This window comes from Vombatus ursinus, unplaced genomic scaffold (genome assembly GCF_900497805.2).
Source record: "Vombatus ursinus unplaced genomic scaffold, bare-nosed wombat genome assembly UNPS02009205.1, whole genome shotgun sequence".
NCBI classification, from domain to species: domain Eukaryota; kingdom Metazoa; phylum Chordata; class Mammalia; order Diprotodontia; family Vombatidae; genus Vombatus; species Vombatus ursinus.
The window spans coordinates 57321243-57336640 of NW_020948983.1; the positions used below are offsets into that span (position 1 = coordinate 57321243).

A 15398-nucleotide genomic window follows, 5' to 3' on the forward strand; every position below is an offset into this window, starting at 1 on the left:
TTTTTCCTATAATGGGGAAACCTAAGCATATTCATTGGGGATAAGTTCTAGAGTCTCTGCAAAAGAATCTTAGAGTTACTATAACAAATATTATTGTAATGGAAGACTGGGTTTGGACAATGAGAGCTCAGTCCTTGTATGCCCTGCTGATTCAGTCCCCATGTGGACTTCAGAGCATGTGCAGGTATTGTTTCTGACCTGCTTACCATGTGAAAAAGAGGAACTTTTCTGTTGGCAGCAGATTCAGAACTGAGAATGTTTACAAAAGGCACTAATCAGAGATGACTCAGTCTTTACTTTCTGGCTGTGTTGGAATGAGGAGGCAGCAGCTTCTATAAGGTTCCAGCCTACCTCCAGGTAGGGAGAGAAGCCTTGAGCCTTAATTAATCTCTTTACCTGGACCCACACAAGGCTGTGAGTATATGTGTCTCTGGCTTTTGCCTCTTTGTTCTTTCCTGGTTCTAGGTGAAAGAGAATCAGACTAGTCTGTGACCTTGAAAGCATCAAAGGTGGAGAGATCAAGAAGAGGTCACCAGAGGTCCAGGAGCTGGTGCCCATGGCAGATTTTTTAGACAGCCAAGCTCATCGAGGATTCAAGCCCCACATGACCAGTTTGACCCAGCATGTTGTTGTCATTGTTCAGTTGTGACTTGGCCTTTTTAATCTCCATTTCCTCATCTATAAAATGGGAATGAAAATCCTGCAGTATATATCAACTTGCATCTTTATGAGGATCATGGGATTATAGATTTAGACCTGGAAGGAACTTATGACAGAACAAATGAATGAATGAATGGCTGGGGGGATAGGAAGAGGGAGACACTTATTAAGAATTTTCTATGTGCCAAGTATTGTGCTAATTTCTGCAGATACAAATAGAAAAGTGAGACAGCCCCTACTCTCAAGGGGTTCATATGCTAATGAGGAAGACCATTCCTATGTGAAGTTTCAGCTGCAAGGCAGATGGAAAAAGCCCGGTGGTCCTTAGTGTTCAGTAACAAGGCAGATGGTAATACATCGTCTTTAGTGTCATCTCCAATGATAAAACCATATGTGTTTCTGATGTTTAACCACTTACCAATGCCAAGAACATTCTTTCTTGGGCTTCACTAGCTGCAGCTGCTGAAGACGTGGGACCTGTAGCACCTGCAATGTCAGTTTCCATGTCCGGTTTCTTCAGAGATTATTCCTCTCCCAGATGGCTGAAGGTGGGGGTGTCCTGAGGGAAGATGCTATTCCCAAGATTCTTGGTCACTAGGTCCTAGGTTACCTCCACTGAGATCTAAGGGTCATCTAGGCATAGATTAAGATTTTTATAACTGGAAAGGATTTAGTTTAACACTCTCATTATACATATGAGGAAACTGAGGCTCAAAGAGGCTAAAGTGCTTTACCAAAATTAAACAGGTTGAAGTGGCAGTCTGTTCATATCTTTGGACCACTTATCTATTTGGGAATGTCTTTTGATCTTATGTATTTATATGTTGTCTATACATCTTGGATATCTAACCTTTTTTTTCCTATTCTGCCACTTCCTTTCTTATAATAGAGGCATCCATTTTGCTTGTGCAGAAGCTTTTCAATGTCATGCGCTCAAAATTACAGATTTTCTTTTCTGTCATTGCCTTTGTCCCTCATCAGGTGAGGAATACATCTCCTACTCATAGCTGTGAAAGGTATATGATATGCTTGTCATCTAATTTTTTATGGGATGAGCTTTAATATTCAGATCATGAATCCATTTTTAATTTGTTGCGGAAGTGGTCTAAGATATTGTTCTATGCATAATTTTTGCTAGCATGATTTCCAGTCTTCCCAACAGTTCTTATCAAATTCCTCTATGCTGTTTGAACTAGAAGCAAGTACTTAAAATGAACTTTAAAGAATTGGTAGCAATTCCCTAGATCTGCATCCCAAAGAGACCAAAGAAAAAGAAAAAAGATCTATATGTACAAAAATATTTTTAGTTGTTCTTTTTTGGTGACAAAGAATTGGAAAGTAAAAGAATGCTTATCTATTGGAGAGTGGCCAAATTAGTTGTGATACATGGTTGTAATATAATACAATTGTGATGTAAGAAATGATGAAGGTGATGGTTCCAGATAAACCTGGTAAGACTTACATGAACTGATTCAAAGTGAAGTGAGAACTAGGAAAACATTGTACACAGTAACTATTGTAAGGATAATTAACTGTGAAAGACTTAGCTATTCTAGTCAATGTAATGATCCAAGACAATTCCAAAGGACTCATGATGAAAAAGCTATTCACCTCCAGAGAGAAGTGATAAATTCTGAGTGCAAATTGAGGAGTTTTTTTTTTTCACTTTCAAGGTGAGAAAAAAAAAATTGATAGGTTGGTAGAGAATAGATGATGGCCAAGTCATTTGTAAAAATCACAGAATGTTGGAAACGGAAGGGACCTTAGAGATCATCTCATCTAATTCACTCATTTTTTCATAGACCCAGAGATGTGAAGTAGATTGCAGAATGTGACACAACTAGTAGAAAATTGCAGGACTGGGACTGGACCCTAGGTCTCCAGATTCCAAGTACCACCTTGGAAAAGAGTGTGGACAGATTCGGCAGGCAGAGAAGTGCTGAGTTACTAAGGGAATTAACCCTTTCAGGGGTATATTTAAATTCCCAAAGGAAAGTTTAAATATAACTAGTCCAGGTAAATCTACAGCAGGTGAAAGGTGTAATAAAGACATATCTGGACAAAGGGCTCTCTAATTTCCTTTAATACTCCGGACAGTTGCCACTCCCAACCTCCGAGAGCGTAAAATACGTGGAATGAGCATTGATAATTTTCTCTTCTCCATTTCAACAAATTAATTATACATCCACTGTGTAAAGAAAACTGTTAGGCACTGGATGGGATTGGGGTGAGGGCAGATGTAAGGAAAGAAGAAAAGAAATAGGCATTTACTAAGTGTCTACTATGTACCAAACTCTATTCTAAGTGCTTTGTAAATTTCATTTGATCCTCACAACAATCCTGGCAAGTAGGTGCTATTATTATCCCCTTTTTACAGTTGAGGAAACCAAGGCAAACAAAGGTTAAATGACAGATATAAAGGGAATCCCTTTATTTAATTACTTAATTTACTCAATTATCCTCTCTGCCTTCATAGGAGCATAGATTTTGAGTTGGAAATCAATCAATCAATCAATAAACATTTAAGTGCCTACTATGTGCCATGCACTGTGTTAGGGGCTAAGAATATAAATACAAGGAATCAAACAATCTTTATTCTCAAGGAGTTCAGGTCATCTAGTCCAACCCCCTTACTTTACAGATGAGGAAACTGAGGCCAGAGAGATTAAGTGACTTGTCCAATATCATACAGTTTGTAAATGTCAGGGCTGGGATTTGACTCCAAATTCAACACCCTTTCCATCCCACCACCCATTTTGTACAGTTCATAGGACCGTAAGATTTAAACCTAGATGTGATCTTGGTCATTCACTTACCACAACACACAGTAAACAGCTCAACACTCACCCACTTGTCATCATTACAAGTTGTTCTGGATCCTGTGGAGCCATTACTAGAGAGGATTGTGGGCTAGTACCACGCAGATTCAAAACCTGGAGGGAGAATCCATAAACTCGAAACTGGTGCCAGTATGTGGAAAGGCTAAGATAACTAGGCTTCTCAGCAAACCGGAGCACTCCTTTCTCTAGCTATCCTGAATAAATCAGAGGGCATCATGTACATGTTTCTTCCCACAGGATGATGGATATCTGATTCTCAAAGAAGAGAGAAAGAAGTGCACTGAAAATTACTTATAAAGTATATGTATTTCCTAATCCTTTTTATTCACTGAGCCAAGGGATTCCCAGAACTACTTCATGATCCCTTCTCATTGAGAAACTGGGGCTGTGGAAGATGCTGTCACTGAAGGATGCTGAGAGGAAGTGAGTTCACTGCTTCTGAAAGTCATTCGGAAGCTGGAGGCATTTTGCCAGCATTAGGATGGTCCCAGAGTCTTCTGAGTACATTTCTTTAGCAAGCTGAAATTAACATTTAAGGCAGCTGTAGGTTGAGTATACATTCCAAGTGCCTCAGGGACAGCTCTCCCTGGGGCACCACCACCCCTAGCAGTCTCCATTGCGGCTGGAGAAGTTCTTCTTGGGACCCCGAGAGGGTCAAAACTGTTTGGGCAAGAGCTTCACCTACAGCCAAGGGGAAATAGCAATGACAGGAATTTACTGGGCAGGAAAGGGGCAGGCACCTCTGGCCAGAGGCTACATTTCATCCCGGCCAACAAAGCAGGTTTGTGTTTTGTTTGCTCTGATTTTTTTCCCCCACTAAGCCTTTGTTTTTGAAATATATTCCTTGATGGAATGGAAGGGTTGTTTCATTTTTGTCTTTATAGCCCCAGTGCCTGGCACCTTGGCATTTTTTGAATAAATGAGCAAATGAATTAATGAATAAAGGTAAAAATAAAGCAGTCCCTGCCCAAAAGTAACTCATCTTCTATTGGTAGGAAACAACATGTAGATAAGAAAATAAATAATCTCAAAAATAAAACAGCAATGGGTGGGCTAGGATGAGAAGTACAAACAACTGGGGTGATTAGGAAACATCTGGTATAAGAGATGGCACCTAAGTTGAACCTCAAAAGAAGTAAGGAGGTTAGGAGGGATAGTTTTCCAGGCAGGAGAGACATCCTAGGCAAGAGCACTGAGGAAGATGACATGTCCTATATAAAGAACAGCAGTGGACCAGTTTGGCTCGACTGTAGAGTGTATCAGGGTAAAGTAATGTGAAATCAGTCTGGAAAAGTGAATTGGAGGAGGTGCTAGGTGATGCAGTGGATAGAGCACCAGCCCTGGAGTCAGGAGGACCTGAGTCCAAATCCAGCCTCAGACATATGACACTCACTAGCTGTGTGACTCTGAGCAAGTCACTTAAACCCAATTGCCCCACATAAAAAAAATTTTAAAAAAGAAAGAAAAGTGAACTGGAGCCAGATTTTGACAGGCTTTAATGGCAAACAGAGGCATTTATGCTTTAACCTAGAAAGCAATAGGGAGTCACTGAAATTTCTTGAGCAGGAGAGTGACATCATCATATATTATACATAATGCATGACAATGACATTGTCAGATATACACAATGTATAACAGCATGTGTGTATATACGTATGTGTGTGTCTCTGTCTCCCTGCTTCTGTTTCTGTCTCTTTCTCTCTCTGTCTCTATATATATGTGTGTGTGTATTTACGTATATATATATATATATATATATATACACGTATGTATGTATATATGTGTGTGTGTGTTTACGTGTGTATACATTTCAGGAATATCAATGCAATAACTCCATAAAGGCTAGATTGGTGAGGGCAGCCACTGAAAGCTGGGAGACGAATTAGGAAGTTGTTGTAGTGATAAAGCCCAGAAGTCCAGAGGTGATGCAGGCCTGAACTAGAATCTCTAAAGTCCCAATACTAAATCCTTTCATCTACAACTCAGATTTGAGTTTTGACTCAGAGAGTTGCTACTTGTGGGGAACAAGTCACTTATCCTTTTTTGACCCTCAATTTCCTAACCTGCAGAATGGGAATAATAATGCCAGAAACTCATCGGGTTGTCTGAGAACAGTGCCTTGCCAAACCTTACATTACTTTAAACATCTAAGTGATCTAGGGTAGGGAGGGCTAGGGTAGGGAGAACATTAGACCCATAGGTAGAGGAGCAGAGTTCTAACTCTAGCTTTGCTACCAATGACTTTGACCTTTGGCCAAATCAGTTTCCTTATGTTGGAGTAAAATGAAGAGAGGATTAGATTAGATAATCTTTAACGTCCTTTCTAGACCTAAATCCTTTGAATCTGCTCCCTTACAGGTTTGTTGTGAGGGAAATGCTGTGGAAATTTCAATCCTGCATAAACCAGATGAGAGAGGCACTCTGCCTTTAATGGGTAGGTGGTACAATAGATAGAACACTGAACTCGGAGTCAGGAAGATCTGAGTTCAAATCCTGTCTTATACATTTTCTATCTATGTGGTCTTGGGCAAATCACTTAACCTCTCTCTTTGCTTTGGATTCTACTTCTGTAAAATGGAGGTAATCATACCACTTACCTCACAAGACTGTGACAGGATCAAATTAGAAAATGTTATTTAAAGCACTTTGCAAACTTTAGAACACTCTCTAAATGTTGTTGTTCAGTCGTGCCCGACTCTTTGTGACATCCATTTAGGGTTTTCTTGGCAAAGTTACTGGAGTTACTGAGGCAAATGGGGTTAAGTGACTTGCCCAGGATCACACAGTGTCTGAGGTCAGATTTGAACTCATGAAGATGAGTCTTCCTGATTCCAAGTCCAGTGCTCTATGCACTATGGTGCCATCTAGCTGTCAGCTATTATCATGAGAGTCAGAAAGGTCTGAGTTCACATCCTGCCTCAGCTCTGTGACTTTCACTAAGTCATTTAACCTTTCTCAGCCTCAGTTGCCTGAGACGTAAAACAGGGATGATAACAATGAGATAATGTATATAGAGTGCTTCCCACTTTAAAAAGCTATACAGATGTGTTTTAATGTTTTTGATGATGATGATGACAATGACGATGACTTTGGTCAAGCTACACATTTCTCCTCCCTACTTTCCCCCCTACTTCTAATTCTAACCCTATGCCCCCAGAAGTGGAAATGCCAAGGTTGTCTACTTACCATCTGTCAAACAGGCTTCCTGATTTCCTGTCTCTGTGTCTTTGCTCACATTCCTTTTCATTCCTGGAATGCCCACCCCTTCTCCTATGTAAACCCTTCAAGGCACTTCTCTAGACCTGCCTCTTTCATGAAGCCTTCTTTAACCATAGCAGCCCACGGTGATCTCATCTATCTCCAAGTTCTTTTCATCACCATTGTCAGCATCGTTTATTAGGCATTTGTCCTTCACTCTTTGTACTTTTATTTTCTTTGCTTATATGATATGTGTACATGCATGTATGCATGTACACAACATACATACATGTGTATATGTATCTATGTATATGTATTTATGTATGTGTATCTATACATACACACACATGTACATATACATCTATATGTATAATATATACCTTATTTCTATCCTCCACATTGGGAAGAGTGCCCAGCACATAGGAAGCCCTTGATGAATACTGACTGACGATTACATTTCAGGCAGTCTCCCTGCCTCCTCTTTCTCCCAGGTCCTCAGAGCCCTCATGTTGATCCCTTACTAACTAGACCTTTTCACTGTGGCACCCCTTTCCAGATGTTTGCTTCAACTTCCTCCCTTTCCTCATCAAACCTTACTTGTAGAGGTGTCTTATCTCCTGAGGTCCCTTCTATGCTTTGACTAATCTGATAAATAACTCTTTGTTGTTGTTATTGTTCGGTTATTTCAGTCTTATCTGATTCTTCATGACGACATTTGGGGTTTTCTTGGCAAAGATACTGGCGTGGTTTGCCATTTCCTTCTCCAACTTATTTTACAGATGTGGAAACTGAGGCAACCAAGGTTAATTAACTTGCTGAAGATCCCACAGCTAGTAAGTATATGAGGGCAGACTTACACCCAGAAAGATGAGTCTTCCTGGCTCCAAGTCAGGCACTCTATCTACTGTACCACCTAGCTCTATTAATGTTAATAGCTAGTACTTAGATAACATATCTGCATTTATAAATGGAACTTTCTAATGGGACCATATATAGTAATGTTGAGTTAATGGGGCCACAGAAATAGTGGGGCACGTAGTCTAGTGGGATCAATATCCTCAGACCTTGCCCCATGTAAGTTAAGTTAGTTTTTTCCTTAAAAGGTATTGAAATTCTCCTGGAGATTTAATTGACTCAGCGGACTAAGGCCCAGGCTGTTGATATAGCGTCTTGGTCATCTGTGTACAAAATGACAATAGGCCCCCTAGTGCTTGACCACCAACACAACACAGAGAGGCGGGGAGCTGAACCCAGTTGAATCAACTTAGCTGAAGCCGGCTGAATCATTAGCATCCTTGATGAATATCTTTGTTAACAATCCTTCCCTTAAAATGACTAAGCAAATCTTTTGTTTAGTGACCAGACTTGCCTGTCTGTGTTTTATTTCATTCCAATATCGAATTCCAGGTACCCAATAAGCCTGGAAACCTTTGCCCAAGTCACATACCATTGTGGTTTGATGCTGATTTGGGCTGATTAGCCTAATAAACCAATGCAACAAGTACTAGTGGCTGATATCTATTCCCTCCACTGATTCTATGTACGAAAAAAGCCTAGGATGAAAAATCTACACTGCTCTGGAACTGCTGGAGCCATAGTGTACAAGGCAGGGGAAAGGCATGCCCTGGAGGGCAAAAATACAACTTAACTCAATAAACATATGTTAACTGCCTACTGTAGAGAGCACTATGCTAGCCCTGGAGGAAGGTAGGTAGTTCAAATGTTTCGAGACATTTCATGGAACAGTGGTTAGAGTTCTGGACTTAGAGACAAAAAGACCTAGGTTAGAATCCTGCCTCAGACCGAATGAGTAAGTGAAAAACACACATACATGTCTTAAGTACTTACTATCTGCCAAGCACTGAGCTATGCCCTAGAGATTTAAATACAAAATCAAAGACAATCCTTCCCGTCAAGAAACTTACATTCTAATAGGGGAAATAACACTTTTAAGGGAGTGGTGGCCTAGGAAAAGTATTTTGGTTTGGAAAGTTACAGGTATGGTGAATGGAGCCATGGGACAATAGATAGAAATAGCAGGTGATTTGATTTTGTTTCCTTAACTAGAAAGTAGTGAAGTGGGAAAGGGTTGTTTGGTGAGATTGAAAGCAGAAGCAAGGTGGCTGGATGGTAAGAAGACTGAAAAATAAAGTGATGAATGTCTGGAGCCAGCTCAGATAGAGTGGGCCACATAAGGTACTCACCAGATAGAGTGCCAGGCCTGGAGTCAGGAAGACCTGAGTTCAAATCTGGCCACAGATATTTCCTAGCTATGTGGTCTTGGGCAAGTCATATCACCCTGTTTACCTCAGTTTCCTCATCTGTAAAATGAGCTGGAAAAGAAAATGGCAAACCACTCCAGTATCTTTGCCAAGAAAACCCCAAATAGGGTCACAAAGAGTCAGATATGACTAAAACAACTGAACAATAACCTTCAGAGCAGCAGGTCCTCCGGATGGGGAGTGAAAATGTTAAGTACCCCAGGATATGACCTCTGGTTCCTACAGCAAGGTGTTGGAGAGATACTAACTGTGTGGCCTTAGGCAAGTCATTTAACTTCTCTTTACTCTCTCATCTGTAAAATGGAGATAATAGCTTCTCCCTACCAGGTGGATTATAAGAAGCAAATGAGATAAAGTATATAAAATACTTTTTAAACCTTAATTCTTAATAATTTTAAGCCCTATTCAGAGGTTCTTAATCTGGGGTCCATAAACTTGTTGTATTTTTTCATTTTGATCATTGTGTTTTGAAACAATTGATTTCCTTTATCATCCTGTGTATTTTATGCATTTAAAAACATTATTCTGAGAAGGGGTCTATAGGCTTCACTGGACTGCCAAAAGGATTCATGGTGGCCGAAAATATTATGAACCTCTGCCTTATATAAACATGAGTTAAATGGATAATTTTGATTACATTAAATTGAAAAGGTTTTCCACAAACAAAGCCCATGCAAGCAAGATTAGGAGGGAAGCAGAAAACTGGGAAAGAATTTTTACAACCAGGCTCTCTGATAAGGGCCTCATTTCTAAAATATATAGAGAACTCGGTCAAATTTATAAGAATACAAGCCATTCCCTAATTGATAAATGGCCAAAGGATATGAACAGGCAGTTTTCAGATGAAGAAATTTAAGTTATCTATAGTCATATAAAAATGCTCTAAGTCACTATTGATTAGAGAAATGCAAATCAAAATGACTGAAGTATCACATCCCACCTTGGCTAACATGGCAAAACAGGAAAATGATAAATGTTGGAGAGGATGTGGGAAAATTGGAACACTAAGGCATTGTTGGTGGAGTTGTGAACTTATCCAACCATTTTGGAGTGCAATTTGGAACTATGCCCAAAGGGCTATAAAAATGTGCATACCCTTTGACCCAGCAATAGCACTTCTAGGGCTATATCTCAAAGAGGTCAGAAAAATGGGAAAAGGACCCACATGTACAAAAATATTTATAGTAGTTCTTTCTGTGGTGGCAAAGAATTGAAAATTGAGGGGATTCCCATCAATTGGGACCTGGCTGAAGAAATTGTGGTATATGAATGTAATGGAATACTATTGTGCTATAAGAAATGATGAGCAAGCAGACTTCAGAAAAACTTGGAAAGACTTTTATGGTCTGATGCTGAGTGAAATGAGCAGAACCAGGAGAAAGTTGCACACAGCAACAGCCACATTGTGCGATGCCTAACTTTAATAGACTTGGCTCTTCTCAGCAATGCAAGGATTTAAGACATCTCCAAAAGTCTCATGATGGAAAATGTTATCCAGAGAAAGAACTATGGAGTCTGAATGCAGATCAAAGCATACTATTTGCTTTTTTTTTCCTTCTGTGTTGTTTTGTTTCTTCTTTCTTGTGGTTCCTCCTATTGGTTCTAATTCTTCTTTACAACATGACTAATGTGAAAATATGTTTAATAGGGGTGTATATGTAGAGCCTACATCAGATTGCATGCCATCTTGGGGAGGAAGGTAGGAAGGGAGGGGGAGAAAATTTAAAACTCAAAATCTTATGGAAGTGAATGTTGAAAACTAAAAATAAATAATTTTAAAAATTTAAAAATAATAAAAATACATAAACATGAGTTACTGTGGTTGTTGCTGTTATTGTTATTAAAATTATTCCCTTCGTGTCTCCTGGAGCTTACAATCTAGGAAGGATGAGGCAAATCACCTGCTTACCCAGTCTTAAAACCCTGCCCCTTCTCCCCCTGTCTAGAAACAATGCCCTAACCCAATTCTAACACTGAAAACTTCAGAACATTTATGGCAGACTGATGACGCAGAGACATTTCAGAAAGTAGGGCTCTCAGGGTCCCTTAGAATACACTTCACAGGAGACTTCCTAACACGCCTACATCAAGGGCTAGTCCTGTCATGTAGACAGTCCCATGAAATATGGCTAATTCTGTCTCTCTCTGCCTCTCCCACGCATCTTCTGAGCCTTGTTTTTTTCCCCTTATCTAAGTAAACTATGCACAAACATGACTTTTTTCCTCATGTGTAAGTCATTTTGTGACATGCTCAGAGACAAAGGGAGCTCAGGGCAGAACTGAACAGGAAAAAAGAGGGGAATTAAAGTAATGGCCAAGGTCATTTGGGCCCCCAAAAATAAATAAATGAACTCCCTGGATACTGAGGAAGTAGTGGATTTTGGGACCCTGCCGATTCAAAGCGTATGTCTCCCCTAATCAAATGCACTGATTCACTTCTCTTCCCACAGAACATGGCTTTCTGCCAAGCATCAGAGGAGCACTTAGAGAAGAAAGAGTAAACTGGATGGCTGTCTGGAAACGAAAGGGAAAATCCTTCAGGTACACAGCTTTCTGCTGCTGCTGTCTTCTATTTTTACTGGTACCCTTAAAGCAAAGGGACACAAACCCACACAGATGAAGAGAGCTACATTCTCTGCTCATGGCAATTACAAAACCAGATTCGCCCCCATAGCTAACCAAACCCTCCAAGTCACGTTTCTCAAATTGGGGTCCTGAGCTCAGGGGAGAGGATCAAGGGCAAAGATGATTGATTGCTAAACTGATATTTTCTTTACAAAGTACTTTGACATCAATTACATCCTGTTATCCTCTGAATCACCCTTTGAAGCCTCTGAGAGAAGATTTTATTAAACATATTCATCCATTCAATCATTTATTCATTTAAAAAATATTCACTGCCTATTGTGCACAGAACACTGTATTAGGCACTGGGGAAGATAGAAAATTCACATGACATAGGACCATAGGTTTAGAGCTGAAAGGGACTTCAGAGGTCATCTAGTGAAATCCATTGTCCTCATGTTACAGATGGAGAAACTGAGGCCCAGAAAGAGTAAATGACTTGCCCAAGGTAGCACAGGTTAGATTTGAACCTAGGTCCTTTGACTCCAAATGCAACATACTTTCCATTGCCCCATAATTGTCGAAATGTGTTATTATTTTTATTATATATAGTCCAGGCCCTCCTAGAGCCTAAAGTCGAGATGGGGTGAGGAGGACCAAAAAAGTACAATGACAGACAACTCTAATACAAAATGCTACATGTTAAGTGCACTAGAAAAGAGCAAAACAAAGTGAAGTCTGAATCAGGAATCTGACAGAAAGATTTTGGAAGGATTCCTGGAGGAGAGATCATAATATTAGAGCTAGAAGGGACCCTACAGGTTAAATCCAACCCCATCATGTTAAAAATCAGGAAACTGAGATTCAGAGTTCAGTGATTTTTCCAAGGTCAATTGGGTAATAGGTGGCAGAAGTGGGGAGGACTAAAGGTGACAGGTTGTCTCTCCAATCTCCACTCTGATATTCATCTCCACTTCCTCCCAAGCAGACTCTCAGACTCCTCTGGAACTACTCTGAGCTCCGATAGCCCAGCTTTCCTATTCTCTTGCCATTCTATTGCACATCCTGGCCATCATGAGTGTAGGACCCCTCTTGCTTTCCTATTCCTCTTAGTGTGTTGTTTTCCCACATTAAAATGTGAGCTCCTTGTGGGCAGGAACTGTCTTGCCTGCTTATATTTGTATCTCCAGCACTTAGCACAGTGCCTAGCACATAATAAATGCTTGATAAATGCTTTATCTATTTATTAATTGCCTACCATGTGCCAGACATTGTGTTCGGTGCTTCAGAGTTAAATAAGAGTTCAAAGAGCAAACATTCCAGGTACAGGGCACAGCTTGAGGAAAGGCAGAAGAATGTAGAGGTCCTTAGGAGAGGGGAAGAGGTGAGTAATCAAGTTTGCCTGGCTTGTAGAAAGGAAGGGATTGGCAGGAGATTGGACAAGGTAAGGTTGGGGCAGATTTTAGATGCTAAGGAGAGGAAGAATCTCCACGTCAGTGATGTGAGTGCTGAAATAAAGTGGATGAGTGGTGGATTCAGCTCTACACCCTGGTCTCTTGAACTTCTTGATGCTGAGTTCAGGACGTTTTGATGTCCACAAGTGTCTTTTGAGATATTCATTCCCAGTCCCTCCTTTCTCTTTCAACACCTCGCCCCACCTCCCCCCCCTCCGCATCCCTAGCTCACTTTACCTTCATCATCAAGAAGTGACTTTAGAATCAATGCTGTTCAGTGTAGTAGAAAAAGGAAAGACAGTGGTTTGAGACCTGCCTCCAATTGTGAGTGACCCTCTGAATATCATTTATTCTGCATGAACTTCAGGTTCTTCATCTATAAAACAGGTGTAATAATACCTGCGTTCAGGTCACCAGTGGCATAGTACAGGGCCCCCAAGGGACTCTGAGTTCTCAAATTAAAGTCATTATCAGTCTAGAATGTCAGATACTTCAGACAGAAATGGGACCAGCAAAACTGGGAATTATAAAGTTTGTCTTGGGAATCCTCTCACCTTACTATCCTATCCTCTTGTCCATCCTCCCTCCAGGTACTTTCACTGATGGCCATTTCCACCTCCATTCTCATCTATCTCCATTTAATTAAAGTCAACAACCATTTACCAAGCTGCCTACTATGTACAGATTACAGGGCTTGGGGTTTCCAGGGAGATTCAAAGATTAAATAAGAGAAAATCTCTGCTGTCTCAGTATTTACAATCTAGTAAGACAGAGGGCCTTGCTTTCAATTAAGGGCTAGGCTTATAAATGTTGATAATTCCCAGAGATATTTGCATTTTAATAGAGGAATCTTAAAGACCCCCTGGAATGAAATTGAATAGGAGAATGGCAGGTGGTAGGGTTAATCATTGGGGCAGGGATCTTGTCCAAGGTCCTTCAAATCACAATTGATTGCTGACTCTATACCTAATCCTAAGATTGCTCCTGGAAGGAAGGTGGAGTGGAGGGGGAAAGAAGTCTTTAAACAATGTAGTCATTCCTCTAAAACCAGGCAGATTATCCTGAAGTATTTGGTGAGTGCTCACAGCCTAAAGAAGAGTGAAATTTGAATCAAGGAGCCAAGTGCAGACAAGTGGGCAGAGTGCATGAACATAGTAACCCCAGAGACATGTTCCAGTTGTGTGTGGGCTGCTGTTCCTGTTCAAAGAGAGGGCAAAATAAGAAACTTGCTGTTCTGTTTCATAATTAATATTTGTATCTGGAGCGTTCACATCTGGCTGGATTCTCTTCCTGCCAATGACTGACCCTTTGTAGATGAGGTTCCCACAGCAGGAGAGAGGGAGAGACGTGGGTGCCGGAGCAGCTGCTGACCCTGAATAAAAACATCAAGATGTTCCTACTATACACAAACTAGATATTAGATGCATCCCTTCCACTGGACTTTGAAGAAATCTTTTCTGAACCAATTTTAAGCAGGCTTCCTATATAGGTAAGAGTGCTATTGTTTAAAACTGACCCAATTCAGCTTTAATTGAAAAATAGATCTTGACAACAACATGACAAGCCAAAAGACCACCTAAATTGGGATTTGGGTCAATGGAGAAGTGCCTCTCTTTGGGAAATATGAGGAATCTGAGAAAAGTGGGATGGGAGGCAAACACATGTTCCACTGCAGCTCTGAGAAAAACTCCAAACTAGAGGGTTAGGGTCAGTTAAACAATTGAAGGACCTCTGTTCTTCTGAATTCAGTGGAGACTAACTCTGAACTCTTTAGACTTCACGGGTCATATAGAAGATCAAATGGCATATGGTCCATGGTGGGATTGTTGAAGGTCCATTGACTGAAGGAGAAACAAAGGAAAAAAGATAGAATGGAAAGAACCATAGATTGGTAATCAGGAACCCCAGATGGGAGTTTAAGCTCTGTCACTTGACCTTGGACAAGTATGCAACCTTGGGCAAGCCATTTAACTTCTCTGAGACTTACTTTCCTCATTTGTATGAAGGGGTTGGGATAAATGGTCAGGCCAGTCAATCAGCAAGCATTCATTAAGTATCTACCAGATGCCAGGCACTGTTCCAGGCATTTCCAGAACCAAATCTATAACCCTATAATCTTATGATTCCTAAAATGCCTATCAGCTCTTTGTTCTGACACATTTCCTTCTTTTTCCTTCCTCCCTCCCACCATATTCATAGTTCTTTGCTACCACCTGCTCTCCTGCTCCCCACCTTTGATTCTTATTCTTCTCCTCCTCCTTCTTGTCCTTCTCCTCCTCTTCTTCTTGTCCTTCTCCTCCTTCTCTTCTTCTTCTCCTTCTCCTCCTTCTCCTTCTCCTTCTCCTTCTCCTTCTCCTTCTCCTTCTCCTTCTCCTTCTCCTTCTCCTTCTCCTTCTCCT

General features: G+C 40.6%; 1 long non-coding RNA gene across 2 annotated transcripts in view; it reads left to right on the forward strand.

Moving 5' to 3' along the window:
• Positions 1 to 314: 314 nt before the first annotated feature.
• Positions 315 to 15398, forward strand: part of LOC114035782 — an 18220-nt gene continuing 3136 nt past the window's right edge. For both annotated transcript variants that reach the window (XR_003568257.1, XR_003568256.1), the window contains exons 1-2: positions 315 to 414; positions 11431 to 11521. This is a non-coding gene — a long non-coding RNA (uncharacterized LOC114035782). The remainder of the gene's footprint in view (positions 415 to 11430; positions 11522 to 15398) is intronic.